This window comes from Gallus gallus, chromosome 2 (assembly GCF_016699485.2).
Source record: "Gallus gallus isolate bGalGal1 chromosome 2, bGalGal1.mat.broiler.GRCg7b, whole genome shotgun sequence".
In the NCBI taxonomy this organism is placed as follows: domain Eukaryota; kingdom Metazoa; phylum Chordata; class Aves; order Galliformes; family Phasianidae; genus Gallus; species Gallus gallus.
The window spans coordinates 58,737,913-58,753,731 of NC_052533.1; the positions used below are offsets into that span (position 1 = coordinate 58,737,913).

General features: G+C 40.3%; 1 long non-coding RNA gene across 1 annotated transcript in view; it reads right to left on the minus strand.

Annotated features, from left to right (window-relative positions):
• Nucleotides 1–15,429, minus strand: part of LOC107051651 — a 92,667-nt gene extending 77,238 nt beyond the window's left edge. The window contains exon 1 of the long non-coding RNA XR_005856196.2: nt 15,227–15,429. This is a non-coding gene — a long non-coding RNA (uncharacterized LOC107051651). The remainder of the gene's footprint in view (nt 1–15,226) is intronic.
• Nucleotides 15,430–15,819: the final 390 nt, after the last annotated feature.

Sequence of the window (15,819 nt, forward strand, 5' to 3'; positions counted from 1 at the left end):
TCAAGTATTTATCTATCCAAAGCAAGATAAGTTTACTGCAGTTTTCTGTTAAAATAGGCTGACAGGTCAACTTCCAGTTAATCAATTAGACCAATTAATAAACGTTGTTTCTCTGAGGGCCTTCACTGGCAGCGCACAAACAAGTGTTGAAGTTCTCACAGAACTCTATTGTGTTTCTCAGACTTCTTAGAATAAGCACAGTGATTGCGTTTCTCTTTTTTATACCTCATATAAGGTGAAGGAAAACAATCTCAGTGGACATTTCACTAAAAACTTCTCAAAGTAAAGCCTTTTCAAACCTCAAAGCTCTAATCCAGCAATGAGTGGCAAAGCAGAAAGCTCAACACTTGCCCCTCAGCACGTGTTTCTACCCAGCCTTTTCCCACAATGGGAGAAGTGAGAAAGTTTTCAGCCTCCCTGCAAAGTGCCAAGTGCCTGGCCTGATTCCATCTTTTTAAAATGAGTCTGTGTCCTACACTGCATGTTTGGTAATTTCTTCAGGGTGAGACAAGTTGTTTCTCTCTGCAGACCTCTCATTTCTCCCTATACAGACTTAATATGAAGTATAAACACTTAACCAGAAAGGCCCATAATGAGTTGCATGTAAAGGTCCTGCAACCTTCTGCCATCTTTTCTCTCTCAATTTTCCTATAAGCCTACATGTACATACATATATATTTATTCTTTTGAATCTTAGATCTTATCTACTGTGCTGACAATTTTTCTTTCAAATGCAAACTGATTAAAATGTCCCTGCACACACACCTATGTACTTCTAGGTATGCATATTCTCAAAACAAAACAACCTAAAATTACAGTCTCGTCACTCTAACAAAGAGATAGACTCAGGCCATAGAATACAGTACAGGATCAAAAGGGAAAAAAAAAAAAAAGAAAAGAAATAAACTTCTCTTCACTTTTGAAATCCAGCCCAAGGGCAGAAATCATTAAGTCAAATTCTCTGGTCTGTGTTACATAGAAGGTCAAACTACATAACTGTAACGTTCCCACTTGGTCTTAAACGCTAACAGAAAAATACAGCACAACTCTACCTTCCCAAGTGGAAAGTAAGACATTTGCTTTACCCCTCACGCTGCAACCCTTTCTGTGAAATTTGACAGTGCAACAGATATTTGTATTATTAATTAGTAATTTCACATTAAAAATATTGAGCACAGCAGGCAAGAAATTCACAGAATCATTCTGTGTTGTTTTTAAAGCCTTTTTCTATGATCTCATCACTGTTACTAAAGCTGATGCTGTTTCCATGGCATTTGTGATGAACTGGTGACCCAGCTTCTACACATTTACATTTTTTATTACAAAATATTGTTCATTTACACATTTTTTTCACCCATTTATGATAACTAGAACTCATTTAAAAGAAGTATCCTTCAGCTTACTAGCTGAGGCACATGCCTCTAAAGCACAATACAGCAGGAAGGCAGTTCTTCCTACAGCATGGGCAATGCCCTACACCTTCTAACTCCTCTGTGTCTCAGAACACACGTCGCAAGTGACTCATGTACCTGCAAAACAGACTTAGCTGAAAATGTCCCAGTTAACACTAGTAATATTTACTTTACTTTAAAATGTATATGGTAATTTTAGATTGTGTTCACAGGGCTGTGGGACCTAGGAACAAGGTTCCAAATCCAATATATTTTGTTAGCACAGGGCTCTGATGGCATGAAACAGTACTGCTGGCTTGTAATTTGTGAACACAATTTCTTGATTTTGAGTGATTTTAAATACACATTATATAAAGATTTATCTGTATTTTATCAAAGATTTATAATTCTGCACCTAATTTTAAACATCCTCCTTCACTGTGCCATTACCTTACCACATGAAGGCAGAAATAGTCTAATAGCAAGAGAAAATACCACAAGATCATGCATAAAACAGAAATATAAAATATTCTTGTTCTCTGGGGAGAGACTAGAAAAAGAGTTGATAAGACCTGTTCAAGAAGGCAATATTTATTTTAATATACTTCTGCCTTTCCTTTGAATTTTTAGAAGTAGGAAACAATATCTAAAGCAGATGGCAATGGGCTGTGCTATTTAAGCAATACTATTTAAATGCTATCACTTTCAAGTAATATGCTGCAGCACAAAGTAATGGAAGACATTCCAGTAGTATAGCATCATTCTGAAAGGGATGCTCAATCATATTTTTGCCTGGATCTTTGAAGTCAATGTGTGAGTGGCTATTAACATATCCGCTCTCAGGTCAAAATTACTTCAGGGAGACAACAGATTGTTTTAGCATCTAGCATGAGCTTCACACGAGCTTTACTTTATGATTATGCATATTGTTTCCCCACTGTTTTTTTGTTTGTTTGTTTTTTGTTTTTTAATAAAACTGATGACTAGAGGAGATCTTGAAGTCATTTAACACTTCATCTAGCAGTGTTGCCAACTCCTAACATTCAGATATCATGAGTCACCTCTAAAAACCGTAAGACTGCATTAAATGCAAAAGGTAATTACATTGTGAGATTGTTTTTGTTTTGTTGTTTGTTTGTTTTGTTTTCTTAACTCATGTTAAGAAAAAAGAAAGAACTCTTATGCAAAGTTTCCAAGCATTGCATGGCAACCACAAGGCAAATAAATTATCTTCATGAAAACACAAGCTAAGATCCTCATACATCTAGGTGATAGTGTGACTTTGTGAAAATATTCTAAAGTCACACAAGCTTGCAAGAAAATATGCAGTTACAGAGGTGAATAACCACAGCACTCAGCTTCTCAATGTCCATTGTACAGCAAGGAATTAATATTTCCTCTTTTCTTATCCAGGCTAGGAAAACCCCCAACCTCATCCCACATTATGGCACTTCTCTGCCTCTTCAAATACCCATAGTACTGTGATTTGAGAAAATGCAGCAGTCCCTGAGCTGCTGTTCACAAAGCCCACTCACCATTTAAAACTAAATTTTTGTAATGAATTCTGGGAATGAGCGTCCAAAGCCATAGTTCACCAGAGCTGCAGTGGCAACATCAGCCCAAGCTTTCCCAATCACCATGAAATACAACACCTTTGTTGACGAAAATCACCTCAGCTGCAAACACAGGTAGCCTAAAACAGCCACTGAGACTGAACAGAACAAGTGAAGGGCCTGTCTGTGTTGCTGCTGATGGGCCAACCTTGAACTTGCTTATTCAAATGCCCTAACAGCCTTCCTTATGTAAAGCCATCACAAAGAGAATCTCCTCATTCTTCTTCACTTTTTGTTTTAAAAATATTTACCAAATTGTCTAAATTCTGTTCGTTCTTATTTAAGGATCTTTCTGCTTCTATTTATTTTAACCAGGTTTCAGTAGTTGAAAAGACAAGTGAAAAAAAAACCACCCAAACTGCTCACAGATAGGTGTAATTACAGACCAGAGGGTTTTCTTTTTCTTTTTTTTTTTTTCAGTAGGTTGCTTTAACTATGATCCTGACTGATTTAGAAGTCAGCAAGCAGACTGTTCTCAGGTTGATAGTGCTTTTTATTTTACATTTACAAAAAACTACCATGCAAGCGTTTCACGGCCCACCAATTGTAGCTGTTTGTTGATGCAGAATTTTTGACATCTCTGGCAAACATCATGCCTGCAAGCAAGACTTACTCACTAGTCCTCCTGGGTATGAGGAGGTAGGGTATGCAAATTCATTTTAAGGAGTTAATTGGGTTCTAATGGCTTCAGCCTGTTAAGAATATCCTTCATTTCTCTCTGATTTACTAGCTAAGAAAGTAGGGGAGGAAGTAAGGCTAGCCTTTTTCCTCAGCTAATGGAAGGATTTGGACAACATTACACTGGGATCTGGAGGAAAAATTCATGTTTTTTTCTGCTCTCATAAGAGGAGGACTGCAGCACTGAGTCATCTCTCTTACAAGACAAAGTCATACTTTTGGATGTCAGGAAAAAAAGAGAATCTCTGAAGGACCAAATATACTTATTCAAGTACGTATACTTCTACTGCTTCGGCCATAACCATTTCTATGGCTTCGGCCATAACCATTTCTATGTCTATCTCTAAAGTTAATCAGTGAAAAAAGCACTGTGTAGGAAACCTTGGCATCATCAACACGAGGCCTCCATTCCACAATGAAGATGAACGAAAGGAAATGATGATGCTTAAATGGGCCATTATAGCATGGGGAAGTTGCTATCACAAACTTATTCAATGTTTTCCTGACTACAATATGAGAATGATTATTTTAAAAGTACAAAAGTAAATCTTAAGAGAAAAAAGGAAGGTAGCTTTATGTAACCATCATTTTCAGAAATCTGGTTTAAAGTATTGAACCACAGACCACTGTTTCAGGCCACATGATGGACTGGAGAGATGGATGGGGAAGGCAGGAAACACTTAGACCATATTCACAGTCAGAGAAAGTCTCAGCTTTCACTAAGAAGGAAATAAACATATGTCAAACATGCCAGAAATGAGGAGGAAGAAACTGGAAGAACAGAACTTAAATACTCCAAACTGAAATAAGGAGATATCAAAATGAAGAATAATTATTTTTAATGGCACTTCCTTGTGATCGGCTTAAGAAAGATACTACTATATACAAGTAAATTCTTTTTGAACATAGAGCCTTGGCTGCAATGTTGATTTAAAAAATAAGCAAAACTAATGTTTTCAAAAAACATCGAGTTGTATTTCTCATCTGTTTAAGACTGTATCTGTTTCCTAGATCAAAATGGCCATTTAGGTCCTACACCAGCTGAACAATCCCTTTACAAATCATCCCTGGTTTGTAATGCACAAAGGAAACCTCAGTGAGCACCAAGTGGATCCCTTCTGGCACCTCCCTGAACACCACCCAAAGCCTCCATCTCTTAGTTACTGTGTCTCAATGCAATGTTGACTGCACCACACATGCCTGTCACCTGCCAGGGACAGGCTCTGCAGTCGCTTCTACATACAAGTCCATGAAGCACTTCTGCTTGATGCGGCTGTTTAACATCCTTTATTCATTACCTTGATTCAGCCTTGCTTTCAGGGCATTAATGAAGGGCCTTTGCTTTATAAAGTCCTCCCCCCCCCTTTTTTTTTTTGCCCCAAGTCTGCTGCTGTTCTCTTTTCCTGCCCCCTCTCCTCCCTGTTTTTCGGTATTTATAACTGCAACAGTCATTTACAGTTGCATAAGTGTAAAGCAGGGTGTCTTTCTGAGTTTTCACGCATCTGCCCACATAAAATTACCACATTAGTAATTACCTCATTGTCAAAGTCAAAATGCAGTGAACAGAGATTGCTTTTGCAACCCTGTTACATTAGAATGCCTGAAGACAGTATGAAAGGATGCATACCAGTAAAACATGTTTTCCAGAACAAGAAACTGTTTTTCTTTCATATGCCTTGGAAGAACTTTATCTCCTCTCCCATTTAACAAAACTTAATACTTCATACTTAATGTCGGTTTAATGGTTTTCACCTTGAAAAAAATAATAATTTTCTCAAATAAATAATAAAAAAAGTAATTTATCTGTTCTCTTTCTCAGAGGTTGTTTAGGATACTAAAGAAGCCTCACCTTTTGCTATCATACTTCTGCCCAGTATTGTGGCAGAGGACATACAGGCTCTGATCTTTAACTTATTTATACATATTTCACAAAGAAGAAGACGGAGGAGGCAGAAGGATGAAATGACTTTCCATGGTCACAAAAGCTACTCATAGAAGCACAGCTGGGAGCTGGAGCATGATCTCCTGGCAGTCAGCCACAAAAGATGTGCAACAGAGAAAAAACATTTCCTGTAAGGGATCATGTGATTTTCAAAGCTGTGTGAAATGTTCACAAGAAAACCATGTAAATGCACACTGGGCTTGGTGGAGGGTGGGAGGCCGTTCATTAGAAACTGGAAACCCTCTTGTTCCACCAAAAGGTTTGTTCGTCACAAGCACTGCCAGCTAGCCTGGGGTCATTTTAATGCCTTCTATTGAAATCAAGGAAAAATTGTCTCAGATGGCTTCGATGTAAATTTCTCTGAAGTTCTTTTCAATGCCTCACCAGTCAACTCCATGAATGATAAAGGATTTCGGCTCATACAACAACATTTTCCTGAATCTCTGCAGAAGATGCCATGGATGTATCCCCACTCTGCAGGTAGCTGTGAGAGCTATAGACTCTACCGTTATCCCTCCTCTCCTGCCCCATGGCTGTTTGCCACCACTCCACTGCCTGGATTCACTGCTCCTAGGGCACCCCAGCATGTGAACCTGCTCTGAATCAGTGCAAACCCTGCACTGCCTGTGTAAGTCACCTGTAAAGTAGCTTGAGATAAGCTGTCAATTCTGTGCTGAAATAGATGAAAGAGAGCTCACAGCACTCTTTCCAGCAGTCCTGCTATGAGGCCAGCTCTGTGCTCACAGACACCTCTCCCAAAACAAAGCTTAGTTAGAGGTATCCCTAAGGTGATGTTACTAAAACTATTAAAGCTATGTCATGTAGGAGCAAAAGAAGATGCAATCTCTTTTAGAATGTGGGTGTAAAGATACCAGACACTCTGCTTTTCTTCTGGATTGTTTATTTCACTATGGGTAGGGTAACAGTTTTACTGTATTAGTACCATGTAACTCTTTGCTCATACAGCTCTACTTATGCTTCATAAGCATTTATTACTGTGTGGAAGTCCTTTTCATGAACCTCATTTGCCTTTTGCTAGGTGCTGCACTTGAGCTGAACAATGTGAAAGTCCCAGTCCCACAGCACTCATGACCTGAGCATGTTGGGTCAGTATGGGGCAGCTTGGCCAGGTCGCCATAAAATGAGATGATGCCAGCCAGCACATCATCCATACATGAAGCCTTTCAATAGGCAGTGTGGAAAGGGGCAGCTGTACGAAGGGATTCTAAGTACCAAAAGAAATTACTTTACAGAACTTTGCAAGATAGTCCTTCCAGTTATGAGGAGCATTTAAAAAAGGAACAAGTGCTCAGAGAAGACCAGCACTACCCATTATCAAAGGTGAAATACTGAGGCAGTGAAAACAGGCAGGGTGAAGATAGGCCAAGAGAAGCCTTGAAGTAAAAACAAGCAGCCTAAGTTTCTGGAGGAAGGCCCAAAGAACAGGAGGCATGGTTTAAGTCAAGTGCTGGGCAAATTTTCTTTGCAGAAGCAGTGGCAATGGTTGGGGTACATCTGTCAGATTTATGACAGGATGGATACAGTGACTGATCCATAACACAATAACAGCTGAAGTTACAACAATAAAGCTGTAGTTGACTGGGTAGGGAGAAAAGGATGCATTATGTAGACAGTATGCAAAATGAATTTGAGTCTGGGTTATAAAAATGGAAGGGGATGTCAAAAAGAGTGAGGCTAAAAGTGGAGGAGTTAATTCAGATTCACATCTTTACTGTGGAGAAAGGTATGTGGTAGTCTTCATGTAAGCACTATAATGTGTTTTGATTGTGAAGGAGTTGCTGCTGCTGGCCACTGGAACACAAAAGAGCCAGCGTCAAAGGGTTTGTGGTGTCTCAGCCCACAAGAATAAAACTGTCCTCTGAGATAGGTCTAGGAACAACAAATTAAATGAAAATGATGTATTGAGCATTGTCTACAATGAATACAGAGAGGAGGAATTCCATGTAGAAGTTGCAAGACATATTCAATTAGTTTATATTTTAATTTAAAACTAAACATAATTGAAGAGAAAGGAAAAGAGATAATAGCTTGGATACCTAAATTTATTCAGTTCTTATTTCCAATGTGTGAAAGACTGTCATTTTTACTTGTGACTAGAAAGAATCAAATGGAAGTGGGTGCTAAGAAGAAGAGTAAGAACAGTGAATACTGTGAAATAGAAGAATAAAGATACAGTGACACATGGGGGTATCATGAAGGAGAGTAGGCCAATAACCCTGTAATGGGTAGTATGAGATGTAGAGGAGGATGTGGAGAATAAGTAAACAGAGAGGAAGATGGCATCACATCTTTTCACTTCACAAAAAAATTACAGAATTGCATGCAAAAAAATTATGGATCTGGTCAAAGCAGACAGGGTCTGTAAGACTCTCAGAAGAATTGTAATTGTAGTCTTACATCTATGAGAAGTACTCATAATGTAACTTTACTTTAACCTTTCTGCCTTCTGGAAAGCTAACACACAGCATGGTGTACTGTAGGAAGAATGTTGCAACAACAGCAAAGCTGCATTTCATACCAACTCCATGCGGCCCTTCCCATGACAGTCTTGCTCACATGCAGCCAACAACATACTCTGGGTATCAGTGGTAGAGCACTGCCAAGAATAGGTTGCATCTGTCAGATTCATTCATTTTAGTCAGAGGGTTGCGAGGCACTGAACAGGCTACCCAGAAAAGCTGCAGATGCCCCTTCTGTGGAGGTGTTCAAGGCCAGGTTGGATGGGGCTTTGGAAAATTTGGTCTAGTGGGGGGTATTCCTGCCCACAGCAGGGGTGCTGGAACTAGATGCATTGTAAGGTCTTGAAGTAAAAATAAGTAGCCTAAGTTTCTGGAGAAAGACCCAAAGAACAGGAACCCAAATGATTCTATGACTCTACGTCAGACCTCTACGGGCACAGACTGTCATAGATTTTGCTCTGAGTTACCTCAGTTGTGCTAATGCTTTTGCCTTCCCATGCCTCCCCCCGACAGCAGCACAGTCAAGCTATGTGTTGAGAATGAAAATGTAGGCCTTGTCACATATCATTGCCTTCAGAGACATCATCAGTTCTGGATGTGTTGTCAAACCTGGTACAGTTCCATTGTATGCTTTCTAGCCAAGTGGCTCTACATCTGCAGTCTGGGTTTGCAGAGATCTGCAGGCACTGTATGCCCCAGAAGCTCATTAATACTGTGATTAATCAGGATGCTATGCACATGGCAGTCTGTCACCCTAATAGTAAGCTGAATTCTGGGGAATTGGTTCTCTGCTATAAGGTCTTGTCATGGTTTCATGATTTTTTGTTATTGATATTCCACATCATAACATCATTTAGTGCACTGGGAGTTAAAGAGTTAATTCTCCAGTTCCACAGATTGTGGATAGTTCCAGGTACCTGTCCCAGAAGAGAAGAATTACATCTCCCAGAGGACTGCTTGCTGTTCTATTACTGTTTAACACTCAGAGGGAAAGCTAAAAACCATTTGCAGATCATGAGACCTTCCATTTTTTTGATAGTGATAGGACAAGGGGAATGGTTTTAAACTAAGACAGGGGAGGTTTAGGCTAGATATTAAGAGGAAGTTTTTCACTCAGAGGGTGGTGACGCACTGAAATGGGTTGCCCAAGGAGGTTGTGGATGCCTCATCCCTGGCTCTTGGCAGCCTGGTCTAGTGATTGGCGATCTAGTGATAGCAGAACCTGCTATGGTTCTATTTTGTATCATACTGTATTGTGATTTATTATCTTATCTTCAATTCCAATTATATCATATTACATTGTATTTTATTGTGTTATCTTGCATTCCAATATCTTACTTAGTAAATCAGTTTGTTTCTCCTCAGATCATTGCTGCTGTTCTGTTTTTAGGCTTGGGTCTGTTGATCCCCTGCCCCGGTAGGCATGGAACTAGGTCCAACCAGCCCATAAACCATTGACAGGTCTTCCAGCAATCTCTCCTCTACAAAGTTCCGCACTCCATGCTTACTTACATGATCTTAGCTAGAGAAAACATAAAAAGGAAAGCAACTTAAATGATCAAACACTTGGATGCAAAATAAAAAGGTCAATCAAGATTTTGCTTACTTCTTGGTTCAGAACAAAAGGAAAACAACAACAACAACAAAAACAACAGGAAAGAGTCTGAATATGTAAAGTTTTTACTTCTTTCAGGTGTTTTCTCTTGACTAACCTGAATTCACATTATTCTTGGATAAAGCAGCGGAATACCTGATTTATGTGCACCTTGGCTAGTTTCATGTGAAGCCAGGACCCTATTTCCCAAGTTCTCCTGTCACCTCCTCCAGCAAAATGGCACCAGGTGACACCTGGTTATGCCCCAGCTGCTATCTTCTACTGTGAGGCTGAGGAATGGAGACGGAGCACTGTGCCAAAGGCACTGAGCTTCTTTAGGACAACAGATCTTTCTTTTGATCGCCTTGTATTTTTGCTGGGGTGTGAAACAGAAATCTGCCCGTGCCTGTTCTGCTTCCTGCTGTGAGGAGGCTGCTCAAAACTTTAGTTATCTCTCCCTGAAGGAAGCTCTGCTGGCCTGCTGCTTGATGCAGCCAGCTACTGCTGCTCAGCACTGAAGTCTGAAGTGGCACAGACTTCCAGTGGCCCCTTGAAACTGACTCTTCTGCGTTCCAGTGACCGGCAGTAGCTCCTTAACTCTTCAGCAGCCACGGTTCATTATCATTTTCCTATAATTAAACAGTGCTGCTTGTTCTCCTCATTAGATTATCACAGCAAATTGATGGTTATTTGAAGGAACTGCCACAATAGGAGACAAAACACTGGCAACAGATAAAACAAAAGGATGCACACAAAGCTCTTTAATTAAACTCCACGAAGGGATATGAATTCTAACAGAGATTTTAGTTACCCTGCTGAGCCTCTGTTTGATTAGCTACAATGCATCTGCTAGCTTTCCTAGTATCCATCTGTACTGCTAAAGAGAAATTTATTCTGGCTACAGAAGATGACCTCAAATACGTCAGCTGTGGATAGCTTAATAGCTTATGTAAGTTGACAAAGTGCTTCTGAGCTCTTCTTGCTATGTTGACAGAAAGAACCTCCCTCTTTACATAGAACAATGTGCTTAATATGCACACATACCTATGTGTGTGCATGTTTGTACACACAAAGAATGAGAAGCTAACATGAAAGCCAAAAGTGGTTAGAAAACTGTGAGGGAAAGGATTCTTTCTCCAAGTTGCTGAAAATCCTTATCACCACAATTAATTATTCTATGGCACGCATTGTCTGTTCTGCCCATCCCCCCCTCCCCCCTTCAGCTTCCAGGTGCAGAAGCTACATTGAAAGCTGACAGATGGGACAAGACGAAGTCATGGGGCATATACTGCAAGGTATAATCATCTTAAGTTAGGCTGTTACTTTGAAGTTTGATTTAAAATACAAACAAAGAAAAAAAGAGACAATAGGAAACAAAACCAGATCTATCATGAAGCATGTGCAAAAGGCATTGACGCAAAACCATATGGGGCTTTCCATTCAGGTCATACAGGATCTGGTTAAAATCTCATCAGTCCTTAATCCACAGGTAACTGGCAGCACAACACTCAATGACTTAGTGTGGTACACTGCAGAGTGCTCATTACTATTGGAGGCCCTTAATCAATATACTTTTAATCACAAGTACCTTGCTGAATCTACACAGCCTATTTGGACAATACACAATTTACATGTTCATCATAATGAATCTCCTGCTGACATATTAAAAGCTGTTACCATCCAGCATCCAATTCAGAGGAATGTATTCAACGGAAGGAGGCCATACTACTTGATGCACACATACAGCCTCAAAACACTCACAAGAAACAGCTGTTCCCTGGGCTGAATGCTGTGTGGTGTGGTTTTTCCTCAGAGCCCCAGGAACTCGGGCAGATGAAAGACTTCTTCCTCATCCCTCATGGAGCTCTGAAAATGTCCCAAGTTCCACCTAATTTATACAACCCAGTCCCCAGGGTCCTCCTCAGTTGCCAGTGTTCTCTGTGCTGTGAAGGCTCCATTAAAGCTTTTATTTATTTGTCCATAGAGGCTGCTGAAGAATGTCAGAAGGTATTTCCATTTCCAAAGAAGATTATGCTAAGCATGAATGAGACCCTAACGTTATTCTGGATAAGGGTGTGCACTCCCATTTTGCCAGACTACTGACAGTCTGCAGGGAGTAAGCATTCCAGGGCCTGATTCCTGGCCACCTTACAGGAATGTAGCTGCAGATCTATTACACTTGTAGCTTGGCAGTATTTAACATCAATTCTTTGTAATGTTGTATGCAAATGAGCAGGAAGTCCAAAACATCAGGGAAAAAATACTGCACTGATTTTGCCTGTATATAGCTCAGTCTCTGTTATTCTGCCGAGCAAGCTGAAGTCCAAGGCCAGATTATTATTATTTTTTTTAAGAGCAATTAAATTATAATGAAAAAGTGGAGAATTGTAGCACTGTGCTGGCAGCACTACTTCTTTTTAACATTACGCAGTTGTTTCACTGGTAAAGACAACTGTCCACCTACAAAAACTCCTTTGGCTTGGCCGTCCCCAGGGGTGTCTGTTCTGAGTGGTGTCCAAAAAACCACCTGACTTTGACCAATAAAACCTTCCAACAGACCAGACCAATATTTTCCCATTGTGAAAATACAACTCAACAGGGTGTTCATTTTTTAATAATCACATGCAATCCTTATTACAAAACTGAAGTTGTTTTTGCAGCTGTCTCAGTCTGGGTAGAAAATGCAGTCCTCCACTGTAAAGCTGGCAGTGCTCTAGCAACTCAAAACATGGCAAGTCACTCCAGGTAAACTATACAGCTGGCAACTCCACCTCACCTTCAAACACCCGAAGTGCATTCAGGTATTTCAAGGGCATGTTTTTAAACCTTGTCTCCCTTGCAGTTTCTCCCTCCAATTTCTTATTCCCTAAGTTGCTCAATTCTTTCACCCACTTTCTTACTTGGTATAAAAGTATGTTTGAAGGAGGGATTTAGGCACCACTACTGTAACCACCCGGAAGCCAATTTGATGGGTTGCTTGTAATTACAGAAACGTAATTTCTGTATAGCATCCTGTCTGTTGACAGGGATCAGCATTGCCCCCTGCAAAATGCTCTGAAGGCAAGCAGAACAGAAATTTCTGCTGCTGATAGCTAATTCCTTTCATCTTGGAAAGTTATAAGCTAAGTGGTACTTCTCCAGGTCTCAGCAACCTTCTGTTCAGCAAGATTTTCTCACATCAGGCAGTTTGAGGAATATGAGTCTGCTTCTCTATTTTCAGCATTATGAAACCATCACATAGAAATAAGCCGCTAAATGTACGGAGCCCACAGACACACTTGAAAACTGGAACAGCTGAAGCTCTTGATAAAAGTATCTGATGACTTATGCATAATGTAAGTAACACACTTTCCATTATAAGCTCAAAAGTCGAGCCATATAGCTGAAATGGGTAATGCTGCAGACAATGTATAGAACTGGGTCAGCTTGGTAGCCCCGGCCTTCCTCTCAGACAAACCTCTTAGCGTTGCTGAGTTTTATGAAATCTCATGAGCTATGAAGGACATGAATTGTCCCTGGAACCTGGGATTCAGCGGGATACTGTGAAAAAAAACTAAATACATTAGGTTCTGTACATTCTGAAAAGTAGCATTGCAATGTACTACTAGCCCAAGAGGATTTCCAGAAGGAGGTTTGAGTGTTGCAGTGCTGTGGGGTCATAAGAAAGGTTTGACCCTGTTGTCCCATAAGGTTACACATTTTTGCAAGAGTGAAAGGAAGGGAAAAACTGGTTCTAAAACTATACAGTATGGTAAGTTTCTTCCAGTTAAAGCACTTCAGGTCTGAGAGCTTCAGCTAGGTGAAAGACTGTCTGAAAAAGCACTTTTGGGAGGCTTGTTCAGTAAATTGTTTTCCCATGTCTTTCTGAAGAAGGGTTCCTAGTATTTCTCAGAAGTTGGCATGGAAGTCCCCAGGTACATTGATACATTCAGTATGTACAGCTATAAGAGGCTTTTTTTTTTTTTTTAATGGAAATTTGAGCACCTGAGGCAACAATGGCCCTCTAGTTTGGAGACTAAGCAGACACTTTTGTCTGTGTTTAATCCTAAGGGAAAGTAATGTGATCATCACAGGACTGGGAGTTGCATCAATTTTAAAAGATACTGCTTTGAATTAACAGAAAACTGAGCAGAAAAATTCTTCTTCTGGAAATCCTGTTCGCAGCTGCTTATTTCTGTGTTGATATTCATTCTTTCCAAGTAAACAAAGCAATAAGTTCTTCTTACGAGCCAAGTGAATCAACATTAGTGGAATGAAAACAGTTCTCTTGCATACTAGTTTTTCCCCTACTAACAAACCTCTAAAACGGGCCCTAAACCCCACCTTTCAAAAAATATGGCTGCAGTGGCCTTATAAATTGAAATCAAAAGGATAATGAGAGAAGGATTTCAACTTTCATACACATAAAGTGTGTTTGAGTATGCCTTAGAAAGAATTCTATATTCTAGTGGATATAAGAAAATTATGAAGATATGCTCTGATTGCCTGGTGGGCAGAAGAAATGAAATATGCAGATGTATCGAAAATAGATGGGAATAAGCTAACATTTTGAAAAAAAAAAAAACTATTGACTTTGCATGCAGTTCTGATGCTGCCTTAGTACTACAAGAAAACAGCCAGTGTGGGCAGCCTTTTGTCACATAAATCCAACTTCAAAATAAGAGGGAAGAAGGCCCTTAAGTCACTTTGCCACATCAGAACTAAACAAGCTCACTTTACCTTGCTTTCAAGAGTCTCAATCTCACACTGACCTCTAGCAGCAACTGCTGTCTACAGACTCTCATGCTAAGTGCAGACCTCGACAATACATTAAAACTTATCCAGATGTATTTTTAAGTAGATGCCAAGCAACCAACACAACAAGGAAGACTGTAAGTTGTTTTTCATTGTCTGCAATGTGAAAGCCAGTAATGGTCCCTGGTACTGGTGAAGTGCTATTTATAGCTGACACAACAGAAGGATGACCTCACGCTGCACAAGTTGCAGGAAAATAAAGAGAGGTCCTCCTCCTTCTAAGGTGGGAGAAGCTGGCCTTCCAAAATGTTGTGAGATGAGATTGTATCTTAAGGTGCCAACTGTTTAGCACGGTTCTGCTCCAACCCCATGACTGCTAACTATGAAGGACACTATGCAGTGGAAGCTGTGTGTGTAATTCAAGAACAGCACAAGACCTGTTTTTCTGTGTGCGGCCAGAACAGCAGTCAGTGTTATAACATACAACAGGAAGAGTCTTCCTTTTCTTTATTAGGAACGTGAGTAATTTGGGAATTTGCCAAAACTCTGCAACCACTGATCGTCTCTGAGGAAATGTTTTAGCCTAATGCCAGTGACAGCCAAAGCAAAGATTGTCAGCTCCATCGTGCTCTTCTGTAATATCTGATAAGACTGCTGGCTACTGAGTTAGCCCTCATATCTACAACAGCTCTAGTATTTAAAGGGGAAATAAAAATCACCACATTTATAGTACTGAAAAGTAAAGATCTATACGCCAAAGATCTTTAAGTAAAAGTAAAGATCTCACAGCTTACCTTCAGCCTCATGCTAGGCCCAGGTACTCCAAAACTCCTGAAGGGCTGTGAAGGCTTCACCCAGGCAAACCCAGCTTCAGATACATATATCTCCCAGATTTCCAGTTCTACACTATGTGCTATGGCTCACCTGCAATGCATGTGCCTTGTGTCAGGCACAGGTACACAGCCACCTCTCTGGAGAATTTGCTACAGGAAATTATAGAAAGCTTAGGGCAGCATTACACCTTTAGGTTGGCCGTGGAGGGAAAAATGATACCTCGCCTGGCATGAAGCCTACTGGTAGAAAGTTAACTCCTCTATGTATTTTGAACAACCAGAGTGAGCTAACACAAGCTCAGTGCTTTGTGGTTTTACTGTATGTCCAAGACATGGTCAGAGAGTACACAAGCCTTATCATTACTGTCCTTATCTCCAAAATCTTCTACATTCATTTAATCTAGAATCTCCTTACCTCATGTAGCCCTGACCTCCCAGGACGGATGCTGTTTACCCACGCAAAAACAATGGGCCCATTTGTCTTGCAAGTAGGTCTGGGCATGGGGCAGGTGGCAGTCTTGCTTGCTGGCCCCAGCAGTGGTATTTGTTTCATG